This window comes from Ambystoma mexicanum, chromosome 5p, assembly GCF_040938575.1.
Source record: "Ambystoma mexicanum isolate Mex_15411 chromosome 5p, UKY_AmexF1_1, whole genome shotgun sequence".
Taxonomy (NCBI): domain Eukaryota; kingdom Metazoa; phylum Chordata; class Amphibia; order Caudata; family Ambystomatidae; genus Ambystoma; species Ambystoma mexicanum.
The window spans coordinates 796344058-796358080 of NC_090930.1; positions in this window are offsets into that span (position 1 = coordinate 796344058).

The window sequence follows — 14023 nt, forward strand, 5'->3', positions numbered from 1 at the left end:
CGGCCACTCAGGCGGCCCTCTCCTCCTCTGTGGAGACTATGCGCCAGTCGTTCTCCATGCCGTCTTTAGGCCCAGATGCCACCAGGGCCCCCTGTGGACCTGCCCTGACCAACGCAGCCAGCTCGGTGGGGATCCCATCCCTGCCACAGTTGGGAGTCGGAGGTCCAGCAGGGGTGGACACCCCAGCAACTGGACCCCAGCAGATGGAGGATGTGCCGGCATCATCGGGCAGGGCACGTGCACAACAGCGTTGGTTGATTTCATCAGCCTGGATGCTGTCGTGCTGGCAGAGGCAGTTGCGTCGGAGGCAGCGGCAGGCTCAACGTGGGAAGCATCATGGCTCGGGGCCATCTACATCAGAGGGGCAGGCATCGGCCGGAGGGCAGGAGGACCCTGGAATGGGAGTGTCTTCCGTGTGGCAGCGGTTGGGCCAGCGGATAGGTATGGAGCGGCGGCGGGTGGAGGAGGCACAGCTCACAATGGTCAGTGTGGAGAACTCCATGCGCACGGCGCTGAGGCGGGCTGAGTGCCTCGAGGGAATTCGCAGGGAGTTGGAGGTGGACATGGCATTATCCCTGCGAGACCTCAGGGCCAGAGAACAGGCCCGCCTCAAAGACATTGAACAGGAGTTCGATGATGCCCTGGCCCATGACATCAACAAGTGAGCCGTTGGACTTTGTCCGCCGCCATTGTATATAGTTCATTAGTGTTAAGTTTCATTTCTTTTTTCTTTCATTTGGGGCGCATGGACTATGCCCCACATTTTTGTATATAGTTAGTAATTAGGTAGGTTTCATTGTAGGTTTAATTTATGTCGTTGGGCTCATGGACCCTGGATTTGCTATTTGTACATAGTTTTACAGTGGATTTTTCTCCATCTTTTTTTTTTTTTTCACCATGGAGCAATGGATATTACGCTTTTCTTTCCCTTTGGATTTGCTTTGTTGGACGGTGACTTTGGACACATTTTCATTTGGATTAATTTGGATTCTCATTTTATTTATTTATCATTTTTTGGGACATGCTGCATTTTGATTATTATTGGCATTATTGTGTGTTTTGATTTCATTCCCTTCATTTTGACTTGAATACATTTTTGTTTCTTACTTCAATGTGTGGTCTTCTCTCATTGGTTTCATGCATGTCACAATGTGGGTTTTCTCAGTCATGTGTTGCCATTGTGTGGGTCTGACAGACATGTACTCATGCGCATACTGCTTATTTGTGATCTATCATGTAATGGGGATTTCAATTTGGAGTGGATGTAAAGCTTGGTTGGGTGTTTGGACTGGGGAGGCGTGGGGTGGGATTTGGGTGGCCATAAGAGCCAGGGATCTGGATTGTGATGACGTGTTGGCTGGGGGACATGTGTCGGGGCCTGCTGGCAGGTGCCCGTCAATGATGGTGGGCTGGAGGACATGAGTGGGGGCCTGCTGGCAGGTGCCCTGGACTGCTGCGGGCTGGGGGTGCTGGGGGACATGTGTCGGGGCCTGCTGGCAGGTGCCTGTCAATGATGGCGGGGTGGGAGGGCTGGGGGACATGAGTGGGGGCCTGCTGGCAGGTGCCCCTCACTGCTGGGGGGTGGGGGTGCTGGGAGACATGAGTTGGTCATCATATTGCAACGTGACATGTGGCTTGGCTGGGGGGCATGCCCATGGTGGATGGGCTGCCTGTGGGACAGAAGGGAGGGTGCAGGGTAGTCCCCTGTGGTGTGGGCTGCCTGCAGGGGCTGTGGAGGGGGTAGAGGGGACACCTGGGAGGACCCACACTGCCAATTCACGTGTAGGACTCCCCGCGCACCCCTGAAATACACGTACCCAGCCCAATCGCATGTGAAACTTCCCGCGCACCCCTGAAATACACGTACCCAGGCCAATCGCGTGTAAAACTTCCCACGCACCCCTGAAATACACGTACCCCCCACTCATGTCCCCTTGCACCCCCAGCAGTCAGGGGTACCTGCCAGCAGGCCCCCACTCATGTTGCCTTGCACCCCTACCCCCCAGCAGTGCAGGGCACCTGCCAGCAGGCCCCCACTCATGTCCCCTTGCACCCCCACCCCCCAGCAGTCAGGGGCACCTGCCAGCAGGCCCCCACTCATGTCCCACTCATGTCCCCTTGCACCCCCACCCTCCAGCAGTGAAATGCTGATCTCACGACACAAACCAAAAGTCAAAACTATGTACATCAACACATGTCCGTCAAACACATACACTGGTTGGCATTGCTTGTGTAAACCCACATTTTCACATGCATTAAGCCAATGAGCGAATCCCACACATGGAACTAAAAAATGAAAATGTATTATATACATGAAATCCAAAATGAAATGAAAGCATACCAAAATATGAAACATGAAAAGAAAAGCATGTGAAAATGATGATTGAATGAAAATGACAACCAATTCATATGAATTTGAACGAAAAACAGTCCAAAGTCAGCCTCCAACAACGCAAATCCAAAGGAAATGTAAAAAAAATAAAGAAATCCATTGCTTCATGTTCATAACCAAAAAAAAGAGAAAAATCAATCCATTGTCAAACTATTTACAATCCATTCTCCGGGAAAAAAAAATCCATTGCTCCATGTCCATAATGCAAAACAAAAAAAAAAGGATACATGATGAAACTATATACAATCCATTGTCCAAGGATGTAAAGGGTCCATGATCCCAACCAAACAAATGAAACCTACCTACCTACCTAAAAATATGACTATATACACATTTGGGTGGCATTGTCCATTGACCACAAATAAAAGGTAAACATAAAGGAAACCTAACTCTAAAAACTATTTACAAGGGCAGCGGGCTAGTCCGACGGCTCACTTTTGGATGTCATGGGCCAGGGCATCATCGAACTCCTGCTCAATGTCCTGGAGGCGGTCGTCTTCCATGGCCCCGAAGGTTCGCAGGGACGATGACATGTTCTCCTCCAACTCCCTGCGAATTGCCTCGAGGCACTCGGCCCGTCTCAGGGCCCTCTGCATGGAGTTCTCTGCCCTGACCATCATGAGCCGTGCCTCTTCTGCCCGCTGCCGCTCCACATCTATAGCATGGCCTAACCGCTGCCACACGGAAGACACTTCCAGTCCTGGGTCCTTCTGCCCTCTGGTCGATGCCTGCCCCTCCGATGTTGAAGGCCCCGAGCCATCATTGCTCCCACCTAGAGCCTGCTCCTGCAGCTGCTGTCCATGTGTCGTGTCTGATGGTGCCTGCACATCCTCCATCAGCTGGTCTCCAGTTGTAGCGTCCAACCCTGCTGGGCCAACGACTCCCGACTGTGGCTGGGAAGTGAGCTCCACCAAGCTGGCTGTGTTGGTCGGGCCAGGTCCACAGGGGGCCCTGGTGGAATATGGGCTGGAAGACTGTGTGGAGAACGACTGGCGCATAGTCTCCACAGAGGAGGAGAGGTATGCCAGAGTGCGCAACACATGTAGGTAGCCACCAACCAGGTCAGAGATCATACGTTCGTGGGACCCCTCGTCCGCAGGTAGTGGAGAGGCAGATGACATGGCACTCTCCCCTACCTGCGGACGGGCCTGGGACGGGGCCTCCCTGCTGGTGCATGGTGGTGCAGTCACAGGGTCAGGGACAGCGACATGCAAAGGCCCCTCCGCGGTGACCTGTGCTGCCTCCTGCCCCTGGCCCAGGACTGCACCACTTGCACCAGTGGTACTACCCCCACCAGGCCCCATGTGCGGCTCAGTAGCGGGTTCCTCCTCCTCTGTGGAGACCACCAACCTGGATGTCTCCACACCGTCTTCCGCCATTGGAAGCCCCTGTGGGGGCTCACCCGGCCCCTCCGCCACAGCCGTTGTGGCAGACGCGGCACCAGCTCCCTCGGTCCCGGATGATGGTAATTCCTGGGACGTGGCTGGGCCATGCGTCGCCGCCCAGTGGAGGCATCCCCACGCTTGGCTCCACAGCGCCGTCTCCGCCCTATTATTCACTTGACGCTGCATAGAGGGAGAGATAGAACACAAGCATCAGGGTACAGTACAAAATACCCTAGACAGGAAGCAATAACACATGAGTGGCACTGTCAAATGTCACTTCCATCCTGTCATTCCACAATCCATGGGTGATTGCACACAACACACATGCAGAAACAGTCCCGGCACCTGCAAACAACATCAACATCCATGTAGAAGGGCCCCTGTAAACCAAGATGTTGCCTTCAAAGTCACATGCAGCCATGGCGTTTCAAAGTCACACACACACTTCTCTGGCACACACACACACGTGCACCATACAAGTACATGACATCAGCACCCATTCCTCACCCCACACCCCCACCTTCATGTCCAGGAACAGAGACAGCCATGCTTTCATGTGTGCATTCCGCATAGAGCTCCCCATGTTTCATTAAAACACATGCACCAACCATGTGGTTCACACATAACTGGTCTCACATGCATGACCATGATGTCCCTGCACACAAACATCCATACATGGCCTATGTCACACATACAGGCAAGCATCAGGCTAGCAGCACACTGCAACATGCCCTGTCTCACACAGCAATGCCACTTACCGCTTAACTCCAGACGGGTCTGCCTCCGAAGGATCTGGGCATGGAGCGCTGGGCCTACGCGTTCCAGGACCCTCATCTGGATGTTACTCATGCGTGCCCGGCCCCCCTCTGTGAGGCGCCGGGCCTTGTAGAGGGTTCTGGACCTGAAGTCGTCCCAGCGCTTCTTGACGTGCTTCATGTTGCGGGTTGCCATCCCCTGCGCGTTGATGGCAACCACTACGTCGTCCCAGATCCTCTTCCGTCCTTCCTTGTTGGCACGTGATGTTCCAAAGAGGGCATCATAATGCCCCAGGGCATGCTCCACCAGGACACCAACTTCGGTGGCAGTGAAGCTGGTGGCCCTCTGCCTCTCTGGCTGGGGATTGCCAGTGGTGCCAGATGGAGATGTGCCCGACATGGCAACCCCAGAGGCAGGAGTGGGTGGGCAACTGGGTCCTGGGGCTGGGCTGTGTAGCGATGGTATCCCAGTCGGGAGTCTTCTGTTCCAGCAGGGGTGGACACAGCAACTGAACCCCTGCAGATGGCTGATGTGCAGGCACCAAATAGCAGGGCACGTGGGCAGCAGGCAGTCAGGCAGCAGCAGATGGCAGGTGGGAGCGTGCTCGGGGTTCTGGGGGGCAGGAAAATGGCCTTCAGGGCAGGAACGTGGTCTTCCGGGTGTGTATGCGTGGCCAGCTTGATACGCAGTGATTTGGCACATGAAAAATGGGCACGTCAGCGTGTAATTCGAGGAAAGGCCCTTAGCGCGTAAGTGGGTCAGCACACGTACGCGATTTCATTGGACCAAAGGTCCTTTGCGCGTAAGCGCATCTGTGACGTGTCGTGCACGGGCATTGCCCTTTCACGTGTCAAACTTCACGCGAACCCCAGGAATACACGTACCCCACTCGCACAAGGCCCTTTTGCATGTAAAACTTCACGCGAACCCCAGGAATACATGTACACAACTCGCACAGGGCCCTTTCGCATGTAAAACTTCCCGCGAACCCCAGTTATACAAGTACCCTGCTGAAATGGCGTGTGAGACTTCCCACGAACCCCATAATACACGTACCCTGCTCGCACAGGGCCCTTTCGCGTTTCAAACTTCACGCGAACCCGAGGAACACATGTACCCCACTCGCACAGGGCCCTTCCGCGTGTAAAACTTCCTGCAAACCCCAGTTATACACATACCCTGCTGAAATGGCATGTGAGACTTCCCGCAAACCCCATAATACACGTACCCCACTCTCACAGGGCCCTTTCGCGTGTCAAACCTCCCGCGAACCCCAGTTATACACGTACCCTGCTGGAATGGCGTGTGAGACTTCCCGCGAACCCCATAATACACGTACCCTGCTGAAATCGCGTGTGAGAATTCCCGCGAACCCCGTAATACACGTACCCCGCTCGCACAGGGCCCTTTCACGTGTGAGACTTCCCGCGAACCCCATAATACACGTATCCTGCAGAAATCGCGTGTGAGACTTCCTGCGAACCCCATAATACACGTACCCCGCTCAAACAGGGCCCTTTCGCTTGTCAAACTTCACGCGAACCCCAGGAATACACGTACCCCACTCGCACAGGGCCCTTTCGCGTGTAAAACTTCCCGCGAACCCCAGTTATACACGTACCCTGCTGAAATGGCATGTGAGACTTCCCGCGAACCCCATAATACACGTACCCCATTCGCACAGGGCCCTTTCGCGTGTAAAACTTCCCGCGAACCCCAGTTATACACGTACCCTGCTGAAATGGCATGTGAGACTTCCCGCGAACCCCATAATACACGTACCCCATTCGCACAGGGCCCTTTCGCATGTCAAACTTCCCGCAAACCCCAGTTATACACGTACCCTGCTGAAATCGCGTGTGAGACTTCCCGCGAACCCCATAATACACGTACCCTGCTGAAATCGCGTGTGAGACTTCCCGCGAACCCCGTAATGCATATACCCCGCTCGCACAGGCCCCTTTCGCTTGTCAAACTTCCTGCGAACCCCAGTTATACACCTACCCTGCTGAAATGGTGTGTGAGACGTCCCGCAAACCCCATAATACACGTACCCCGCTCGCATAGGGCCCTTTCGCGTGTCAAACTTCACGCACACCCCAGTTATACACGTTCCCTGCTTGGCTTTGCTGTTTGGCAGCCCTGTAAACTGGTCCAGGGTTAGCGCAGCCCTTTGCGCTGAATTGGGAATTTTGATGGCTTTTCCTTGCGCGAGGGCGTTCTTGGGGGCGTAACTGGCGCTGCTGCAGGGTCGCTGCGCCACTCTGCGCCACGGCTGGTTTTGGAGGCTAAAATCCATGAATACACTGTGCGCAGAAATCGATTTTAGCGCACGCGGCTGGCGCAGACATTCGCACGCGCACACTGTGCGCCAGCCGCATGCACCACTTTTGTGCGAAATTCTATTAATTACCCTGTTAATCACAGTTAGACATAGTATACTTATACATTTCCATGACAGGAGAAGAGTGAAGTGATTTAATACAGATAATTCTGCAATACGTGGTTAAAGGCTAAAATTGCATTCTTTTCTTAGCACTGCAGAGACCTAAGGGGCACCCAGAAAAACGGACAATCGTCGGGTAAGTATCCTCCTACTAAGTCACTTTTAAAGGAGTTCTAAAGTTGGTACAAGTACTCCATAGGAAATAATGGTACATATGGGGCTCATTAAAAGTTTGCCGGTATTCCGGCGGTAAATCCCAGAATTACTGATACTGCCATCTGGCCAGGCTGTATTAATACCACCCGATTACAAGTGGTGTTTTGCCAGTGTAAATCCCTATTTGGGTTTTTTGTTGGTATTACCATTGCCGGTATTCCCGGTTGGTAATACTGGTGATTTTTGGAGGTAAAGTGGAGGTTACCACTTGCTTGAAGCTGGAGGCAACTCCTCCACTTTACTGTAACTTAAACAATCTCTGTTATTACAGATCGGTAATACCGGCGGCAGTAATACCTGCAAACTTGTAGTTTGGCATTGTGGGAAAACTGGAGGTAAATGATGTCACCTCCACTTTTTCACACACTGCAAAACTCATAATGAGCCTTATGGCCTATAGGCAGGGCCACAGTTCAAGGATACTTCTAGGTAAGTGTTTGTTCTACCACACAGGTACGGACAAAGAAGCAACCATTCACAGGGGGCACCCAAGTAGACTCCCTTGAATATTATTTGAAAGCCAGTTGAACCGAAAAAAGGACACAGAGCCATTTTTGATCCAATGCAAGTCAATGGCGAAACGCCGTAGAAGGGGAAATGGAAAATCCTGAAACTCCCTGACTCAGGGATGCCTGATGAGGATTTGGAAGAATAACTCATGATGCCTGGACCTAGACACATATACTTACACTGCTAGTAATGCAGGATTCAGTTCAGAAGTGGCAGGAGAACCCAGCGAGTACAGGGTGTGTTCCATAGACAGGTTCCAGAACTTTATCCCTGGACCACTGATGACCCAGATGACCGAGATGAAGAAAATGAAGAACAATCAATGTACCAAGGATGATGGCCCACCAATCAGAAATCAAAGCATCAATGAGGAAGGCCCCAGGAGGACAGAGGAACCCCACCCAAGAAGATTCACTTAGCTGTGGATGCAAAAATGGGGCATCCAGTCAACAAAGATTGTGCCCAACTTGGTAGCATTGGTTATGTTTTGGGGAGATCCAAGATGAGTTAAGACACAGCTGACGTAGAGTAATGCTGTCCCCACCCGCACACCCTTCCAACCTATGGAAGCTCCCTACTTCTAGGCACTTGTCCAAGAGGAACTATTGGAAAGTGAACACTGCAGCAACTCAAGAACAGTTCCAGCATGGGGCAGTCAGTTCACAAGACAAGGAGCATCACTGGGAGGATGTCTTTCATCCAAAAAAGAAACCAAAGATACAATAAAGAACCTTGGGCACTGCCAGTAGAAAATCAGTCACCCATTTTCATGGCAAACCTCCATCATTTCAGGTAAGAATCGACTGAACTGATGAATGCACAAAGTCTCACATAGGCATCCACATCCACTCATGAACTGGTAAAAGCCAGCTCTCCAATTATGCACCAGGAAGACACACATATTTTGGCAGCCTGATTATCAGACAGGCCTGAAAATGTGTCAAACACCCAGGTCCACTGTGAGAAATTACAATATGGCAAGGGTGCAAAGCCCGGGCTTTTTTATTTTTATTAACAAATAGAATGATGAGGGTAATTCCAAAAGGGGCAATCAAAAGGGGTGATCCATGGCACCCACTCTACTTGTGGCACAGAGCAGGTTCCAAGGTCGAGAGATCCCCAACACCTCATGACGATCCACAATCATGGTACCCATGCCCCCTCAATACACCCCCCACGTCACCCCAGTCCAAACACACCACCAGGTATGACATCCACCCCACAAAGAAATCACCACCACATGATGCATCCCAAATGGCTAGTCGGCACATTCACATATATCCGTCAAACCCACACAATGAGAGCATGTGAATGATCAAACACACATTGTGACATGCATGAAACCAAAGAGAGAATACCACACATTGAAGTACCAAATGATAATGTATTAAACAGAAAGACAAGGGAATGAAATGGAACAGAAGAAAATGGAAATAAGAAATGAAATCCTGTATGTCCAATAAATGAAAAAGATGCATGAAATCCAAATGAAAAGCAATCCAAAAGTAAGTCCCCAAAGTGTTAGTCTGAGAAAATAAATCCAAGGTGCAAAAATAATAAAAGCCATTGATCCATGGAAAAAAAAAAATAATCCAAATCCATTGTCAAACTATTTACAAAGTGAACATCCAGGGTCCATGTGCCCAATCCTTAAAATGAAACCTATGAAATAAAACCCTACCTAATGAAGAACTATATGTAAGAAGTTTGGGCATTGTCCAACCGCCCAAAAAAAAAAAAAGGAAAGGAAACTTAACACTAAAGAACTATTTACAAGGGCAGCGGGCTAGTCTGAGGGCTCACTTCTGGATGTTCTGGGCCAGGGCATCATCAAACTCCTGCTCAATGTCCTGGAGGCGGTGCTCTTCCATGGCCCCGAGGGTCCGCAGGGACGATGACATGTTCTCCTCCAACTCCCTGCGGATTGCCTCGAGGCACTTGGCCGGCCTCAGGGCCCTCCGCATGGAGTTCTCCGCCCTGACCATCGTGAGCCGTGCCTCTTCCGCCCGCTGCCGCTCCGCATCTGTGGCGTGGCCCAACCGCTGCCACACGGAAGACACTTCCCGTCCTGGGTCCTCCTGCCCTCCGGCCGATGCCTGCCCCTCCGATGTCGAAGGCCCCGAGCCATCATGGCTCCCACCTCATTGCTGCTGCTGCTGTGCCTGTGCCCGTGCCCGTGCTCCTGCTGCCTGCACATCCTCCTCCGGCTGGGGTGCAGTCGTTGATGTGATCACGCCTGCTGGACGTCCGACTCCCGACTGTGGCAGGGATGTGTCCTCCACCAGCCTGGCCGCACGGTCAAAGGCAGCTCCACAGGGCACCCAGGTGACAAATGGGTGGAAAGATGGCATGGAGGACGACTGGCGCATAGGGTGTTCAGTTGAGGAGGGGGTCGGAACAAGCTCCAGCAAACGGAGGAATCCGGCCTGGGTGACCCGTCCCAGTAGGCCAACGCGGTCAACGAGCCATTTGAGATGACGTGCAGTCTCCTCACGAAAAGACTGCAGGTCACCTTGCATGGCCCGTTGACGCAACGCCACACCAGTCAGGACAGGTTCAACCCGTACCTGGATAGCCACGTCCGCAGGCAGAGGAAGGCCAGTTGTTGTAAGCTCATCCCCTGCCTGAAAACGGGTCTGGACATAGGCATCCCTGCTGGTGCAAGATGATGCAGTGACAGGATCAGGCACAGGATTGAACACAGGCACCTCCTCTGCGGACTGTGCTGCCTCCTGTCCCTGGTCCTGCACTGCACCACTAGCACCAGTGGAATCCCCACCTCCAGACCCCGTCTCTGTCGCTTGCACGGCCTCCTCCTCCACCAAACCCCCCACCAACCTGGATGACTCTGTGCCATCTTCCCCCGACGGGCCCTGTGGGGTCCCAGCTGCCCCTTCTGCTGCCGAGGAGTCCAACTCCGACCACCGCCTCTTGGACCTCCCCTCGGCAGCTGCGGGCTGGGACGCGGCACCGGACTCCTCACTCCCCGACGAGATGACAACCTGGGAGGGGAGCCGGGCCTTGCGTCTCCGGCTGGCGGTGCGATCCCTGCTGCTGTGCTCCACAGCACCTTCTCCGCCCTCTTCATCAGTTGACGCTGCAGACAGGGAGATATAAAACACACGCATCAGGGCACTGTACAATGGACTCATAGACACATGACAGTGGTACAGGAGTGGCATTGGCAAACCTCAGACATGACATCACAATCACCAACACACATGTCATTTGAACTGGCACACATGAGCTATACCACAGCCATATCGCAACAGCCAGCACCATCCATAGACATACAACAGCATGAGCAGGCAAAGGTGTGCCAGACATCACATGCAACACAGGGAGTGGACTACACATGAACACACACCACCACACTTGCATGCATGTGTACACCTCTGCCAACTGTCGCAGTGTTGCGATCGGCATCCATGTCACATCTGCCAATCAGTCTTCCACATCCCGGTGTCACATGTATCCATGTTGCATCACTGTTGCACCCTTGTAAAATACACACACATGCACATGTACACGGTGCAGATACATGCAGCTGAAACCAACATCCATGTGTAACATCACGACCATGCCTACTTACATACACATTCATTTAAACATGTGTGCACACACACACCTGCATTTGGCATGCAAGCCTACACACACAAGCACCATTCATGTCTCACACATGAGAGCCCTCGCATGTGTTAGCCTCACGGCCCTGTACACACACCCCCATACTTGGCCCCATAAAACCACATGTGCAACCTGCACACTACTGGCACACCACCACACGCACAGCTTACAATCAGTATGCATGTACACTTACCGCTCGACTCCAGACGGGTCTTCCTCTCAAGGACCTGGACGTGGAGCGCTGGGGATATGCATTCCAGGACCCTCATCTGATCTTCCGACAAGTGGCCCCGGCACCCCTTATCATCCGCTGCCTTCAAAAGGCACCGGGCCTTGTTCAGGGTCCTGGACCTGAAGTCCTCCCAGCGCTTCTTGACATGATGGAATTGTCGGACTGCCACCCCCTCCGCGTGGATGGCAGTCACGATGTCAGTCCAGATCCGAGTCTGTCCTTCCTTGCCGGTGCGCAAACTTCCGAAGAGGGCATCATACTGCCCCAGGACTAGCTCCACCAGGAACCAACTTCGGTGGCAGTGAAGCTGTTGCCCCTCTGCCTCTCTGGCTGGGGGTTGCCAGTGGTGCCAGATGGTGTCGTGCCCGACATGGCAACCCCAGAGGCAGGAGTGGGTGGGCAACTGGGTCCTGGGGCTTGGCTGTGCAGCGATGGAATCCCAGTCGGGAGTCTTCGGTTCCAGCAGGGGTGGTCACAGCAACAGCACCCCTGGCTGATGTGCAGGCAGCAAATGGCAGGGCACGTGGGCAGCAGGCAGTCAGGCAGCAGCAGATGGCAGGTGGGAGCGTGCTCGGGGATCCTGGGGGGCATTGATTCGGCCTTCTGGGCAGGAGCGTGGTCTTCCGTGTGCTTACGCGTGGCCAACTTGATACGGAGTGATTTGGCACGTGAAAATCCAGCACGTCTGCGTGTAATTCGAGAAAAGGTCCTTAGCACGTAAGCGCGTCAACACACATACACGAATTCATTGGCCCAAAGGCCCCCAGCGTGTAGGCGCGTCTATGACGTTACGCGCACAGGCGTTTTCCATGGCGTGTGTAAAAAATAAGCACGTCCGAGTGTCAAAGCGTGTAATTGGTGGAAAGGGCCTCAGCGCGTATGCGCGTCTGTGACGTGCGTGCGCGGGCGTTACCCTGTACACGGGTGCATGTTACACGTCCAATGACTGCACGTCAGAGTGACAGCTCGTGTAATTGGAGGATAGGGCCTTAGCGCGTACACGCGGAAGTGACGCTGGACGTGTGGGCATGTTTAAAAGGCACGTGTAGGACGCCATTTCCTTGTACGTGCTTTTCGTGGAGAGCGAGTGGGTGAAATCTGTACTTCTTGTCGGTTCACACGCGATTTACTACACAGCGTTTCAAGTTCGTACTCCCTGTTACCTCTGACAGCTTTTTCTATTTTTGTCTTTTTTCTGGGCCTGTTTCCTCAAACAGCGTACACTTCTTCTGTTGTCCTGTCTCCTCAGACAGCGTACAATTCTTCTTTTGGCGGGGGGGTTGCCAGCGCGCACACGCACGTCTTTTTCATGCTATTTTTCCAGGCAGACGGGAGTCGCGCACGTATTTAACATCTGTGCCCCGTGTGTCGCGTACCCCTTCAGAGGTCATTCTAGGCTGCGTGTGACACGCATACATTAATTTTTGTGTTTCTGGATGCCACAGCGTAGTGCAGGTTTATTTTTCCACGCACGTGGTCTAGGAGGGGTTGTGTGCACGTTATCTCCCTTTTTTGGGGTGCCTGTGCATTGCGTGACCCGTCATCTTTCCCCAGGGGTCACATACAGCCTTGCTAGAGCACTGGGGTACGAATTCCATCTAGTACCCTACCCCTTTGACCCCCAATTGCCCAGGACAACAGTTTACTGCAACTCCCATACGCACAACAACATCAGGGCCATGGTTGGGAGGCGGGCACGCGGTAAGGGTGGCAAAGGTGGCCGAGCCTCAAGAGGTGGGCGTGGTGGATACGGTAGGGGACGTGGCCGGGACTTGCAAAGTGCCCCTAGCCCCCCATGTGTGGAGGACCAGTCAGGGACACCCATGCCCCCCACGCCCCTGGTTGAGGGTAACGTGGCTGACACCATCCCTGCTCAGCCCTTGTTGGACCAGCCCATTGTGGCACCAGACCTGGCACAGGGTGACTCCCAGGCTGACTTCCAGGTCAGCATGTCTAGGCCATGTGTGGCGGTGCACGTTGGTGTCACCAGGCCACGTGGATCAGGGGCAGCTATGTCATCTGCTGCCCAAGTAGGCAGGGTGTGGAGGCTGCAGGGGCAGCTGCGGCTCCATCCACCCCAGCTCTCACTCACTCAGCCAGGACAGTGTCGGTCCCAGTCCATCCTGCTGACGTTCCCCCTGACCACATCACACTTCAGCTAATGGCTGCACCAAGTCCCATGCTCAGTGTTCATTCCCACACTCCTGCCCCTAGTGTCCAGAGCGGCGAAGGACACTCAGGATCCCCACCACAGAGCGGCGTAGGACACTCAGGATCCCCACCACCGTCCAAGCGGAAGAGGAAGAGTGCTCGTCCACTACAGGCTGATGCCCCAGACACGGCTACACAGTCCGGCACCTCGAGGAAGCCTAGCTTCAGTGAGGCCGAACGTGATGCACTTGTGGAGTATGTGTTCGCACATGACCGGGAAATGTTGATTACTGCAGGGTGCAAGACGA